This window comes from Mycteria americana, chromosome 2 (assembly GCF_035582795.1).
Source record: "Mycteria americana isolate JAX WOST 10 ecotype Jacksonville Zoo and Gardens chromosome 2, USCA_MyAme_1.0, whole genome shotgun sequence".
Lineage (NCBI taxonomy): Eukaryota > Metazoa > Chordata > Aves > Ciconiiformes > Ciconiidae > Mycteria > Mycteria americana.
Genome location: NC_134366.1, coordinates 109,892,275 through 109,907,846, shown reverse-complemented (window position 1 = coordinate 109,907,846; position 15,572 = coordinate 109,892,275).

Here is a 15,572-nt window from a genome sequence, read left to right as displayed (position 1 = left end):
GCAGGTGATGAAACTGCATCAAGTACTGGATGATGGGACCAAGGCAAAAGCATGTGTCGGGGATGACTAGACAGGGAGCCTCACTCCATTTATTGGACAACTGTTTCACATAACCAACACGATTCCTAGTGGCCAAACCTCTACCTATGAAGCAAATATGAAGCAAATATGAAGTAAATATGTTATGGCCTGGGAGAATTAGGTTTCAATCCTAAATAGAGAGTGAGGAGAAAAATCAAATCAAAATCATTTGCGCTTTCCAGCACCAGAGTCAATAGGAAAAGCAGACACAAATCCAGCTGAGGTCACAAGATCAGCGTACCGGCCACTTCCTACGGCTGTGCTGCCACGGAATGCCCTGATGGCCAGGGCCAGCGTGCTTGCCGCTTTCCTCTCTGTCACCCATCTCTCCCCTGTTCTCTGCTTTGTTGTAGTTCCTTGCTGCAGTAGTTTCTTAGCAGTTTCCCACTTTAGATAAATTCCTGGAAAAATGGTAGGGGTTTGTATTGCCTGAGCTTTTCAGCCTGGTGTGCACCGCAGAGTATGTTAATTCTGATCAATCAGGGGCAGAGGAGGAGGAAGCAACAGTGAAGGACCTGCACGCCCTCCCCCATTAGCAATGCTGGGATTACGTGTAAGGTCTTGATAACACCATTCATTCTTAAAGGGCCACTTTTTGTCAGTCTGGTCACGGCAGCTGGCCATGAAAGCAAAGGATTTGGGTCTGGGAACCTCCATACAGGGTCTTTGTCTACACCTTATACACAATTTCCAACACTTTCTCCCTAGCGTGATTTTTCTATGACCTTTTCCCTTTGTGCCTGTCCTCGGCTATATATATATATGTATATATATTTGGACCCTGTGCTATGTCTATCTTTGCTTTTCGTCCTTGGCTTTTTAGGTAACCTTCCATTTGGGATCTCCTGCCAGCAGCACTACCTGTACCTTTTCTCTCACCTGCTTGTGCCTGTGGTTCTCTGTTCACTTGCTATGCTTTAGCCACAGACATAAACATAAGGAAGGGAGCAGGGATTTGCTTTCTTTAAGCTGCATTAAAGCACCTGCTTACTGGAACTCACTATCTTTTGCTATCATTTTATGCCAATACAAATGTGTTCCATGTGGTAGCGTTTTACCTACTTAAAAACAAGCACCTGAGATGCAGAACAAGGAAGAATGAGGCCAAAGGACTTAATCCCTGCTTGTTTGCTGCTTTGGAGGGGCAAGCGAGGTGACTTTATTACAGGTGACAATTACAAGCCAAGGACTAGGTAGGCTTTCTCAGTGAAAACACTGCTGTTGCTTTGCATATCCAGCCTTAGGACAACTCCTTAGTCTGCTGATGCTCTACAGGCAAAGTTAGCATTCATAAAACTTTAAGTCTTCAGTACTTGATCATTGTTTAAACAAAGCACTTATAATAAAAGGAAGTGAAGGTTGATGTGTATAGAATAATTTCATCATGGTTTCTCATTCTTCCCTTCATTCTTCCTCTTTCCTCCCATTGTTTATTGTGATCCTTTTCTATGTTAAGCCTGGGTTATGCTGTAAGATCCTTTAGTTGCTTAAAATGTTGTGCATGCTTATTGTGGTATATAAATATATGGACCAGGCTTATACTGGTGAATAGTGGGTGCTGTCCCAGTGGGATGGAAAACAGTAATTCGGTGTGGAAGAACACCAGTTCAGAGGACTGGAGCCAGTAGCGCTATCTTCCCAGGGACTGCTGTGCTTCTGATAGAGCTATCCACACCTCTGCAACATTTGTCAAATATGCTACCCCTACGGCAAGTGAGAGCACAAGAGACTCAGGGAGAGTTTCTTTCTCCAGTTAGTATTTATCTAGCAGAGACAGTGGAAAATCTGGTTATCCAACTGATAATAACACTACAGCTCCAGCATGCTATTCTTCTCCACTGCGCCAGACTAAATCTGGCTGTGTTCAGTGACATTACTCTTATTTTCACAGTGCCAAGGCAGTACCACACTGACTCTCTCCTTCTCATCAGCTCAGTACCCTCTGAATTATTATGGACTCACACTTCACATCAAAGTCTAGCAAGAGTCAGGGGTTTTTTAAAAGCATGTCCCATCTACTTAGCAGAGATTCCTATTCCTTTCATACAGCTAATTTGGAAGAGCCAGACTCAAAAGGCTTCTGTGCTGTTATAAACGAATATTTTTAGAGACAGTTGTAACTTAATGTACCCATTTGGCTGCCTCTCACTGTTTCCCATGTTGAGACCATCTTGAGATCCACAAACCTCCTTCGGTGCTAGGGATGTTGGTGGATGGGAATAAAAGGAGTTTTGTTTCCTTTCTCTTTTTGCAAGTGTGTTAGCTAACAGGTTTTAGACTCCTGTTATTGACAGGACAAATTGTACTTTAATATGGTTTAGTTGGCTCACTCCTAGGGCTCATATACACTACCTAACACATATTAAAACATTACTTGCTCAGCCTGCACCGGAATATATAATATAGTAGTTAAAATGAGTTAGCTAACTCATTTTGGAGAAAAATGCCACTTCTACTCAAGCCAAGGCATTCTGTTAATGAGTTGACTATTCCTTCTAGCTCTTTCTCCAGCAAAGGGAAAACAGTTTTTACATTGTCCAGACCTCTGGCATGGGCTCACATGATGGGAGAGGCGGGAAGGCAAGCCCATGGGATTGTGCGAGGAGGTGGAGGGCACCCTGCCCTGCAGGGCTGCGTGCGGGGCCACGGCTGAGCGCTCGACAGCGGCTGAGCCGCACAGGAGAAGGAAAGCAGGGCCAGGTGCCTTCGGCTGGAGCCCTGCTACACGTGGGACGGCGCTAGCTGCAGGGCCATGGCCTCTCCCGCCAGTCAGGTCAACCACTTTTGCTGGCACACAGGGAGAAGCTGAGCCACAGTGCTGTAAAAGCATCTCAGAAAGAGGACGATGGCCAGGGGATATTAGGACGGAGGCCAAATGAGTGGGTCTTCCATAAAATGAGTGAAACACGACAGGTCTGGTTGTGAAAACTGGTGACAGTGCCAGATCCTATGGGCGCTGAAATTACTAGGAAGATGCCATGACCTGCCTTGGCAAAAGTGGCAGGGACTCACTTTGGATGCCTCCTGTCGGGCCTTTTCCCCCATCACCCCCCACCCAGGAACCCTTGATTTTGGGAAACCCTGAGCTATGAAACCAGGTGTCTTTGCCTTCTGCCATTTGTGTTACCCATCCCCCAAAACCATCAGTCCAAGTGGCCTCTGGATTGCTTGAGCCCCCCTAAAGTAAATGTGTTTGGTTGCAGGTTTTTATATCTGGAGAATGGGTCTTTGGTATTTTCATCACTTTGTACTATTTTACTTCAGGGTTGGTTTGTTGTTGTTTTTTCAGCTATATTTACAAATTCCAGCGAGCTATCCTTAAGAGAAAGGTGCTTTTTACAAGTCTCCCATTCAGCATTCATGGCACAAATCATGGAAATTCCTTTAGGCTACGCTGGTGCCAGACTCTGTGCCTCCCACTTTTATGTACGCTTAATAAAATGCATCTATTTTCTTATGACCAAACTATCTTGGTTTCAGTCATATCAGGGATGAAATACAAGTGCATTAGTAATCCCATATGTGCGGTGCCTGATCTCCTGTTTCTCCGTGTTTCTTTAGGATCTTTTCCTGCCTCGGCGAGGAACTTTTTCTTTTCTCTTCAGCTGTTCTTTTCTCCCTTTTTAGCCTTTTTCCTGCTGCTTCTCCCTCCTTCTTTTCCCCTCCCCCGTTTACACTTAACCTTCTGTTTCTCCTCGTGTCCTGGCAGGAAGGATATAATGCAATCACTGCTATACAGTGACAAAAGTAAATATGTAGCTCTGAGTAAGCGCAACAGGGTTGAACAGCCCTTTTGCAATATGATACCTAATAATCTGCTTCCCTTCTAGAGATAGTTGCTTGAATGCTAAAGAGTTGCAGCTCCACTGCTTTTACAACTCAATAGTTTTTACTCTGCTTTTCTTTTGCTTTGCATAAAGCAGTTCTTTTACTGGGACTGGCTCTGGAGCTATCTTCCAGCCTAAATCTAAAACGGGAATAAAAGGCATGGGATTGTGTTTCAGATTATTCGCTCGTCTTTTCAATGTCCGTATATTTTTCCGCATGCAGGAGGAAAAAGGAAAGCTGGATAATTTATGTGTGGTAAAGCCACACACACACAGAGACACAGGAAGACTTCTAATGCTAAATCCTTATGACTAAGCACCCAACACAGTAAGCATTCTCCTTACACAACTGCTGGTGGCGTGTGCGCTTTTTAACTTTCCCAAAGAAAATCATTAAGGGTAAAAATTTTCGAAAGAGCCTACATGACTCGGGGGTCTAAATTCCATTGAAAATCAATGGGACTTCTGCATCTAAAATTCCCTGTCGCTTGTGAAAAATTAGCAATACCTAGTGGTGCCACTGAAGTGTATTTTATGCGTCTCCTACAAAGGGGTGCCTTTAAAGTGCAACCAGAAGTTTAAATTATGGGTTAGCTATTTTACGTAACCAGTTAAATATGACTAGTTTAATTAACTGCTTTACAGAAACAGATGCTTTTTAATACCCGTGAATTTCATACTTTAAAGGTACAGGACAACCGCTGCAAATTCACCTGGCTAGGAGACAGGATGTGGTTCTGGGTCCATTTTCTTTGGCTGTAAAGCTGCCTTACGAGATCCTCTCCTGTACGCTCCCGCGTCCCCCACGCCGCAGTTCACTGTCACCCTGAATTGTGCTGATACAACTGTCTGGGAGGCTGCACTGTAAACTCATCATTAAAAATTAGCCTCCAAAAACCTCAGGTTCTCTCATTTCCTTGTCCATTTTATAGCACAGTCTTACAGTTTTATTAGCACACATCAGAAAGGGATAAATTGCAATTCAAGAGCAGGAGCTTATGGGAAAACTGGGACTGGCAACATCTTTAGTCTCCTTCCCAATCAAATAAAATGTACATGGAATCATGGTCTGAAGCCACGGCTGCGTCGTTACTCTTTCAGCAGCAGTACCAAGTTAAAGAGTACCTACTCCCAGCTGTTAATTACTGTCTCTTTGCTGCCCTTTCAGTTTGCCAGACTGCGTGGTCACTTAGGTCAGCCAGCCAGTCCAGGCTACAAATGTATAAATAAACAGCTAAATATGGATGAAAAAAGTACAAGTAAATGATAGGTAAGTAAAATATAAATAAGTATACAGGTTCTACCTACTTCTACGTGTATTTTTTTTTTGCTGGGATGTAGCAAATGATATGGAAGGTGAAACAGGAGTGGCTAAGCCGGCATTACTGGTAAAACATAAATCTTCATAAAAGCCACTCATGACAATTCATATTGATTTCAATGGTGCAGGCTGAATCCTTGCATTTTGCAACCTTTGCAATATATTCCTGGGAACAGTGGCAGGAGAGAGAGTTCTGGGGCAAGGGAGCTAGAATACCTGAAAGGGAGGGAAGCAGAACCCTGAGATTTCATAAGACGTTGCCCTGGGTTTTTTCTTTAAAGGAAATATCCTTTCTGAAACATAAGCATCTAAACTACTTCTGCTATTCAGGAAGCATCTGAATTTACATGACCAGGAATGAGGTAATGTCTTAATGCAAAATAAATGCAAAGCAGCTTAGGCGTTTCAGCAGTTTCTTTCTCTGAAGATGACACTACACACTAAGGTGTCTCAAGTGCTGAGGAAGACAAACTTTTAGTCCATGCTGATTTGCACAGATTTAACAGCTGCAACTGTGCACCACAGCTACAGTGTCACACATACCAGAGAATAAAGTAAAAAATTATAATCCCGCCAGGAAACAGAAGAGAACCAAATTCTGCACTAATGAAAGTACTCCTTCGTGATACCAAATAACTCTCAGCAAGATAAAGATGAAATCTTATAGCCAATAACCAAATTTATGGGCTAAGAGTGTCTCCTCAAAGCTCATATTTCTGTGACGCTGCTTTTGTGAAACACAAGACCTGCGTTGTATAAGTAGGATTAAACCTAGAGCCTTATTTCAGAAGACTTGTAGTTCTAGTTAATATGGAGCTATTTCAAAGATCAGGCCCATAAGGAGTCCTACAAAGATGTAATCAGATGCAGATGCTAAAATTTTCAAAGTTAAATCTCTTGTTACCAACTCTGGGAGGAGCCTTAAGTATTGCAAACAAGCACGATAAAATAATAAAAGCCACAGTTCTTGGATTCACATGACACTGTCAAGCTCTCATTTGGCAATAAAAGCAATTGCTATCCCTCCTGGTTGTGAAGAAAAAAAATCTTGAAAATGGAACTTTAAAGACTGCAGCATCAGCAAACAAAACAAATCATGGAAAAACAGAACTAGCTTTTGTTCAAGTTGGTTTTAATCTTAAAATTCTTAAGCCAATCTCTAGATTTCAATGACTCATGGATTTTGAACAGCTGGAGTTGGAAATGCCTAGTTAGGCACCAAAACCTTGTCAAAAAAGACACTACTAAGCTTTGACCTGAGGATGTTCTAGATACCCACAGAACTGTACACGTTGAGCTTCCTCCATCATACACAGTTTACTTAGATGCTTAAACATATATTTCAAGAACCAGTGTAGGGCAACTAAACTTAAAATATTGGCTATAGTTAGCGTAGATCAGTAGGATGGGAAAGAATTGAAATTGTGTACAGTTCTTTAATATTTGTTTTATAAATCTGAGGGGTATTCGATTTATTTTTGACACAGCCTCTTTCAAATATAGCCACAGAAGCCACAAGGTATGTTACGCAGTGAAACAGGGGTTGGAAAGAGAGAGATGAATACAATTCTTTAAAGTTATAAAAGAAGAATTGGAAATAGGAAAAACGTTACATGCCAGGTTCTCTGAGGCTGGGACTTAGTCTTCTGTGTCTCAAACCTAACATGTTGTGGATGCTACCCGAAACAAATGAAAGAAAAGCGGAAACAAACAAGTAAGGAGGAAAGACACTTCAGGGTTGTGAAGCTTGTCACAGGACACTACAAATCAAAGCAACAGCAAGGGGTACAGTACTGGAGGAGCAGAGTCAGAGCTAGGGCTGGGGCCAGCCCCAGTGAGCAGAAGCAGTAGCAATGGCACTGGAGAACTGGGAACGGCGACAACCTGTCCCAGCAGCAGCAGCAGGCGAAGAACCCCCCGAAGTGCAGAAGTAACTTAGACAAAGTGAAAAATGGATGAGTAGAGACGGTGTTGGCACTTACACAGAGAGTTTCAAAGTTATAAAAGTAGTGTGAAGTGGTGCACAGAGAAGAAGAATAGGAAGGCTTTTATCTCTCTTTCTGGAACAACAGAGCTGTCTGGCTGCTGTGTTTTTAAAGTCTTCAAGTTTAGAAAAAATGACATTTAAAAACAGAGAAAAAAGAACTTTATCATGGATTAGAAGTGACTTTTATACACACACACACGCGCGCGCACACACACACATATATATATATAAAAACAGTGCTTGCTTCCACCGCAGAGAGTGGAGCAGTGGTTTCATGAACTGAACTAGTTTAGCAAAGAAATGACGAGTGAATAGCTTAACACTATAGTCATAGCCTGATCTAACGTGCTTGGATCCCCAGCAGTAATTCCATACTATATTACAGAAAAGTAATTTTTTAGGTAGGGGTACCTGTTTCGAGGTGGGATGGCATGTGTGCATGTACGTGTGTGTGTGTCAAGGTGCTCATCATCGAATCTTTTTGCAGTGTTTTGCAAATGTACCACACCTCAATTCTTGGATATGCAAATTTTAAAAGGCCACCTTTTTTTCACAATATGCTCAAACAATGAGTAAGAGAAGCATGTGTGAACAAGGCAGAAGAAATACCCGTTAGCACCACCTGCCAGCACACTACAGAGGGAAGGAGAAGAAGGGCAAAGAAAAAGCCAGCATAAACAAATAAAAAGACCGATTTGTAAAATCAAGAGATGAAGAAAGCTGCTAAATAAATATATGTACTACTAGGCAAGTTAATGCTACTCCTGAGGAGCTTTATTTACGTGGTTGGCCTTTACATGCCAGCTAATCCTTCTAGACACTGACCTTGTCAGCAGTGTTTGTGTAATCTTTGAATAAGAATGTGAACTGTTCTTTTAAATAATACCTCCAGGATGGCTAGATAAGAGTTTTGCGTGAGCATTACACGTGTAAAGGGCCCAGGGCATGTTGTTCTTCCCACAGTGGGGGTACCAGCCCCTTGTGCTCATGCTACGATACAAACAAGCACCTACTGACTCGGGAGGGCTACGTCAGTGCAGCACAACATTCAGCTCTCAGGTCATTGTGCCAGAGAGTATAGATACTAAAACATGCTGTACTGCAACAAATGTAGAACTCAGGCAGCTGGAATAAAATTACATGCGGGAGTGTGTTGAAGACATGCTTTCACAGCACACACTACAACTCAAATATTTCTGCATGCTGGAGACAGCCAGGCCAACTGCAGAACGAGCTCAAATCTGAACTCCTCTGTGACACAAGCCAAAGAACGCCTCGTAATACTTTTTCTCGTCCAACCTGATGAGGGTTGGGGTTTTCCAAATCAATGTCAAAGACCAAGTCATGTAAAAAAAAACAACAACAAAAAAGAGCCATTGATGGCTAATTAAATGCTTTTCAAACTAATTATAGAGCAGAGATCTAGGCAGAAGACAGAAGGACCTGAAGTCTGGAAATTTAAACATGCTCTAGTGGCTAAGGAAGCACTGCACAAAATGCCTAATACAGTGATTAATAAATGTTATTCAGAATTGTCAATAAATTGACTTTAAGGGCCCTTACAAGCTCATTCTGACAGAACAAAGTCAACCAACAATGTGTTCTTTTAATAAAAGGTAATAAATGAGATGCATGTGGAAGGTTTTAGGTATGAAGCTTCTTTAAGTGTTCATGGAATACTATACAAAAATCCACGTTGTGTGAGCACGCAGCCTATCCACACACAGTCGGTGCTGCTACCTGATCCTAGTTTAATTTTATGTTTAAACCAGCTAAGGCCAATACAGGTTTAACATATCACAGGCAAGAGTGCAAAAGACAGTTATGATCTGCAACTTGTTTTCTTCGAATATCAAAATGTGAAAGGGGTAGTTTCAGATCAATTATTCCTTTTCCAGCAAATTACTTTCTCTGTGATAACATCCAGCAGTGGAAAGACTAATTTTAGCTGTAAAGTTCACAGAATCTGAGAGAGTCACAGCCACAGTCACAGCTAATTTGAGGCAGAGAAAGTTAAAACACTGTCAAAATATAAATGCTTCCTTCAGCTGATTCATTAGTTTGCATACCATAACAAGGACTTTGTGTTCTTGGGTAAGGTTAGTGCCTCGAGGACGTCCTGCAGATGCATGCGTTCCCACTCCGAATTTCTTTAATTCGTTATGCAAACATCAACTCTTTTTAAATACTGTAAAAAGAGAGACCTTTTATTGCAGCTAACAACCATCAACATTAACGATAGCTGTTCCTGTGATGCTGCTTTTTAGGATAAAGGAGGACACCATATTCTAAACAGATGTTTACCCATTAATGAATGTTATATTTCTATTAGAAGAGGTTTAATTGGCAGATGAACCTTGAAACAGCTAGCAAGTGAACTCAGTAAGTCCTGCTCCAAGTCAGAAGGCCTGGTATATTTTGACACGTTAACTATTTTTCCCCTCAAGGAAACTGTGTCATTTAAAAATCCTAAACAGCCTAATAACAGGAAAGACAGAGGCTGGCTTGTATTTTTACTTTTCCCTTTTTCCTCGTACGGGTATAATATAAAGGCACGAGGCAAGGACAGAACTAGCAGCGGAGGTCTGAATCTTGGCCAACCTCAGAAAGGGCCGAAATTTGAGATTTTTGGCCTCAGAAAGGCAGCTGCGGCAGCTCCCCCGCAAGCAAGGCAGTGCCCAGCTGTGCTTTGGATTAAGGAAACCAGTTTTGGTGGCCGACTTGTCCGTGTTATTTTACCCAGGCTGTCCCGCCACTGGATTTTCGTTTCTGTGAGCCAGGGCGGGAGGGCCGCCAGGGCAAGGAGACAGGCACCCGGGCGGCGGGAAGAGGCCTGGCAGGAGGCTGCCGCCTCGCAGGCCTGCTGCCCAAGCCGCCCGATTCCCCAGCCTCTCTCCCTTAAAACCCAGCCACCGGCTCGCGGGGGTCACTCACAGCTCCCCACCACCCCTCCGAGCCCCCCAGGCTCGCCTCCACCCAGGCTGCGGGAAGGGAGGACAAAAGTGGGGTAAGGAATTCTTTGGTGGCCTCTGGGGGGGGGTGTTTCAAGCCAAATGCTCTTACTTCTGCTTTGGGTCATGACTGCAGGGGCTTTTCCGGCTTTTTCTCAAGGCGGCTGAGATGTGGCCCCCACCTGGTATTTGGTTTCAGGGCAGCAGGATGATAGCAGGAGACAGAATCTTCTCTGCCCAGCAGGCTTCCCAGGGCTTCCAGATGATCATGGGAGCACGATGGGCCATTGGTCTATGTGGTCCCAACCCATTTTCCCAGCCCATGAAGAGGAGAACAAAGATAGTTTAGTCCTCTCAGGGATTAAAATTGTGTCATTTGACGCTGTGCACCTCAACCTGACTGGAGGACCCTGAGTAAGTGCCCTGAGGGCAGGACCTTGTCCCCTAAGCTCTGCCTTCGATGTGCCTCCACCACCTGCTCATGCACCAGTGAAAACCAGAAAGACTCTCCCTGCCAGTTGATGCCATACCCTGGATGCTGTGAGCCATACTGGTCTTGTAGGCTTTGTCCAGAGGGTGTCCAGGCCTCCAGATAATTTGCCAGGGAAATAAAAAGAGCCCACAGGGACTGTCAGGGTTTCTGCTCTCAAGACAGCCAAGCCTGCGGTACCAGATTCTTGCTGTCTAGCTCTATCAGTGCTGCCAGATACAAGCACAATCAGCCGATGAGAGAGCAATGGAGAAGGCAAACAGACCACACTCCCAACCCTGACCCATGTAATCGCTTTCTCTTTCCCCTTTTATTCTGTGGCCTTGTGGATAATGGCGTAACATTTCCTTCTAGAGGAAAGTGGGATGCATGTGAAACAGAGGTGCTGCAGTAAGCAGATGCTGGAAGGGTCGTGACAGGAGTTCGACAGGAGGAGTCCGTGGCGTTAATGGCAGATCTGAAGAAGGAGAATGGATGCAATTAGAACATTACGGAGATGCTTTAAGAGGCCACAGTGTGTGGTTGGACCAGGCATTCCCACCTCGAGAGCCACAAGCGGGACAATGCCCTTATGGTACAAACCAGGTTCCCACATGAACATGGAAGATTTCATTGCATACATGGTATTTTAAGGATAAATTAATTCAATATTGTGACATGCTCATATTTTATGATAACAGGGACCTTCTACGCAGCAGAAAGGACAAGCAGATTCCACGGACAGACAGCATCCCGCCACATTTATGGCATCGGATAATGAGTTCTTGATCCGTGAACACTGCCCCAGTGAGGAGGTCTATTTAGTTTTGGGAGTCAGTGAACAGTGACAGGCAGAAGCGTGCACTGATCCAACCATACACCAACAAGCCTAGCTAAATCCAATGTAAGTAATCTGTAGAAGACGTTTTTATTTAAAGAATGATGCATTATTCACTATTATCTTTTTGTCTTCCCTCCTGTTTCCTGGAAGTACAACTGCTGAAGTACGGTGTTTGGGCCAAATTCTGTGCTCCTGTGAGCGATGGTAGGCTGTCTGCCATCTGTGCTGCGCTCTGGGCTTTGGGTCTGACGTGGCACCAGGCTGGCTGGCAATCCATGCAGCTTGCACTGGCTGCAGTGGTCCTTCCAAAGCAACTTCTGCAGTTGCTAAGAGCTGCAACATGAAGGCCACCTGGAAATAGTCGTATCATCTCAGCTTAGACCATTAAGTGGATGTAGTGATAGGTGTGCCTATATGTACATATCTGTAGTGGTACTACTGCCACTGAACCCAGTCATGTTTAGGAATTGATTTTCACTTCCATTTTCATGAAAACTTTGCATAATTGCACTTCCTCTTATTAATTTTTCAGACAGCTTTGGTTAACACAGGAGACGAATTTTTCATTAAGTCAAATTTAAATCTCATTCACATGAGGGATTTCAAAGCTGGAATAAAGAAAAGGGGTAGAAGGCAGGCTTAATATCACTAAATCTAGTGACTAAAGAAACTACTGTTAACTGGTTATTTCAGAAGAGTCCTAATGAGTAAGGACAGGCAGACAAAATGATAACCTTAACACAACAATTGACCAAAAGGTTGGTCTTCTAAAACTGTACCTAAATGCAAGAAGAGAAGAAGGTCCTAATAAACATGAATAAAAGGAAGACTTTCTATGTTTCTTTTTCTAACTAACTTGAGCATGTGCTTAAACAGCTACTCTTTTGCATTGTGAATAATTAGTGATATTCTTCCAGTGCTGGAAGAATCAAAAAATGTAAGGACCCCTTGGACATAGCGGGGCACATACAGTGCAGCCTTGCACCTCTTAAAAGACTGATCCTAAACTGATCAGGCATAAATGGGGATTTGACCTTTACCAGTGTCACCAGCAGTACTCTTCCTCTTCAACAAAAAGGCCAGCATGCCACAGAGGTAGCCCAGCACCAAGATGCTTGCTCCCTTCTTCAGTGGTGGATCAATGTTGTTCCAAAACACTGACCAGCTGCTTTCTCTGTCTGAGAAGATTTTGTTTTGTGGTGCAGGCTCCCGAGGCACTGGACTAAGCAGAATGGCTCCAACTGTGGCTCACAAGATGCCTTTTCCTTCACATTCCCCTTCTGACAATTGATAATCGGCCTTTTAAAATGCAAAGTCATTCTGCGCTCTGCGCCCTGGAGTACCAAACAGTCTCCTGGGTTGGGAGCTCCCGTTGCTCCACTGCTGCTCCTTTTATGTGTCTCTGGGAGTCGGCATGCCGGGCTCTTTCAAACTTGAGCCCCCGAATGCATTTTCAGGACAGAAGGGAAAGAGGATGTCTCTCTTCCCATGAAGACTAAAAGCTTTGAGGAGGAGCATATTATAAAAGCTGTAGGCATATTAGGTGTTTAATGGCAGACAGAGCTAGTTGTTTTTTTGTGGGAGGCATAGTGCTCAGAGGGACCAGGCAACCCTGGGACTTTGGGGTGTCTCAGTTTCCAAATCCCATCTTGAAAAGAGATAAGAATTGTTTCCCTCAGGTTGTTCTTTTTGTCTTCACCCCTTCTCTCCCATCCCCTTCCCCCAAGCTACAAACATCCAAGGAACACATCGTATGCTACTGGAAATGACTTTAAAATATCAGGACAAGCCAGCTGTGAGTCTGTGTATTCAATAGGCAGGCTACAGTGCTACACAGCTGATTTAGAAATAAATCCCAATGTACAAGTCAGCCAGCCACATACTGAGAGAGAGGCAGGGCTATAAGGTAAACGCAGCGCAGCACTTTTAGGTACAGGATGGAAAAATCCCTTCTTTCTGTCCATAAAAACTATATTCCCAATTTGTTCCTTCCCATGGGAACTAAGGGGTAAACCCTACTGTATTGTAACAGGTTAGAGTTGCAGGCAGGTAATGACAATGCGAAGGCAATTTTCCTCTAAGAAAATACCATCCCCTGCATCTTTGTGAAACTACATTATCCAAGGGACACAAACTCTCATGTTAATATATTGTCATTTCATTCAAGAAGGGTCTGATGGGCCTGATACAACCCCCACCATAGTCCTTCCTATTAATGCAAGCCCTTGCCTTTAGAAAAACACTTACTGCAGCATTTTGAACCCTGTCTGTATTATTACAAGGCAAGTCAGAGTATGATTGTCTTTCAGTTAATGATGTGGCAGGGGGTGGCTTTCTGCCAGGTTTAAGTTAGATTCCTTTTAAGTTGCAGCCTTTAAGATCCACCTGGACAAGCAATAATTAAAGGGAATAGCAAATTAAGTGTATTAGGAAGGGGAAATGATTTACTAACCAGGGGGAGAAATAATTTATTAGAAAAGAAAACTTTTCCTTTAAGCTGAGAGAGTCATATTACCTCTTTCACAAATCATTTGCTCTGTTGTTGGTAACTCACTTTCTAGCTTTTCCTCCTCCACGAAAAGCCGCCTGCCCCACAAGTCTGCGGCTATTTCTTTCCCTGGGGCACCATTCCCTGGCATACGGGGCCCATCCTGACATGCGCTTTCCGTTCCTGCTCAAGAAGACTTTCATTTTCCCTGCAAACCTATTTTGGGACAGGGTGGAGGGATGGAGAAGAGAGCCGGGGGAAGCGTTCTCGGACAGACCCTACACACACTCCAATGACAGAAATAACGACGGACACCTAGATAGAGCAGTCTGACGGAGAGGACTCCCCCGAGGCTCCCGTTCACGAGCCAAGCCAAAAATATACAGCTTAAGCCAATGAACTGAAATTGAAATGCAAGAAGTCACAAATCAGACGGGAGGCAGGCTGCTGTACTTTCCTATCAGATGAGCAAGCAAGAGCAATATTCGAGTCATCCCAATTACTGTTTATTTCTCTAAAAACATTTTTCTGGAAGGTATTATTGGATCTCTGCACCATAGTTATATGTGAGACCCTAGCGTCCATGACAATTAAAAACCCGCACGTTTATTAAAATTCAGTCACAGTGGCACAACATAGCATGCAATTATAAACACAAAACAGATGCAACACCATCTTCTCTATAGTCAGCGAAGATTGCAATCTGCAAAACCATGGAAATTTGCGTCCTTGATTTAATGGTTTAAAATGCAGGAAAGCTGTTTACATTCACTGTCAAAATGTTTGCATTACATATGCTCACTGCCCCTGTAGTGGAAATATTTTTCCACTAACATTGCAGAATAAGCACAAAATGAAGATGCACCACTCTTGCTAACAAAGTGCTGGCATAATGCAGTTTCACCTCTGCTAAAACATTTGTTAATGACTCATCACACTGCGCTATTTGTTCCCTTTACCTTGGATCAGCTTCTTGAGAAATCTAGTATTATGCACATATATTTTCAACTCTCCACTAAGTAGATAGCCTTTTGTACAGTACTACAGACACTGTTTTCATGTCCTAAAAGCATTAGCAATACAGATTTTTTTTTTTAAGTATTTTACTGCAAACTTTACATTACACAACTGAATTTGGAAAAGGTGCAGGCACCTTCCAATGCATGTGTTTACAATCAAGTAGGTGAGCTGGATGTTTTAAACTCTGTCTTCAGTTAAAAGGCACAGTGATGATTTTCAAGTGTCTGTACCCTTAAACCAGAAAGGATTTTGGAATACGAGTCTCAAGGAGAGTCGGTGGCATTTTTTTAAATCTCTAGCTAAGACATCAGTGAACATACATTGCAGACGTATCATATTCTGCTACCAAGTCTTTTAAATGCATATCTAAACGCATAGACACAGTGTTGGTAATGCTTAAGTTAATTGCTATGAAAATCAGAGTTTCTCACAAGTCTGCAAAAATTCATTTAATTTACATCGGCACTGTACGGGCTTGCCTATCTTTTCTCGTGTTTTCTTCAGTTTCTATGGGACTATTCCCAAGATTACGCACATATGCAGACCCAAAATCAAGGTCATGGTGTTTTATACTGGCTGCAGAACAT